This window comes from Lipotes vexillifer, unplaced genomic scaffold (assembly GCF_000442215.2).
Source record: "Lipotes vexillifer unplaced genomic scaffold, Lipotes_vexillifer_v1.1 scaffold1011, whole genome shotgun sequence".
In the NCBI taxonomy this organism is placed as follows: Eukaryota; Metazoa; Chordata; class Mammalia; order Artiodactyla; family Lipotidae; genus Lipotes; species Lipotes vexillifer.
The window spans coordinates 4197087-4197470 of NW_006787698.1; the positions used below are offsets into that span (position 1 = coordinate 4197087).

The 384-nt window shown below is 38.5% G+C and overlaps 1 protein-coding gene across 1 annotated transcript in view; it reads right to left on the bottom strand.

The window, feature by feature from the left end:
- The window catches only part of FBXL12 (F-box and leucine rich repeat protein 12), a 7171-nt gene that overhangs the window by 3892 nt on the left and 2895 nt on the right, over positions 1-384 (bottom strand). The window lies entirely within an intron of this gene.

The window sequence follows — 384 nt, forward strand, 5'->3', positions numbered from 1 at the left end:
AAAAAAAAAAAAGGGGGGGGGGTAGCATCTGCTGCTTCTCTGGGAAAGAACAAGGTGACCTGGGTGACAGAAGTAGGGAGACCTTACTTTCCAATTTTTATTATTTTGTACCTTTTGAATCCTGTGTATATCTTTTTTGCGCCACCCCCCCATATTATTTTTTTAAACTAATTTTTCAGTTTGTTTAAATGCACATACTGCCTGACCTAGTAAGACCTCTTTTGTGGAATTTACCCTACAGAAACATTGGTTTCTGACATCGTGGTTTTAACAGCAAAAACCAAATGTCCACTGATAAGATAACAGCCATGTAGGTAGTGACTAAGAACAAAGTAGATCCAGAGATATGAACCCTGGTAACTCCTCAAAATATGCAGGAAAGAG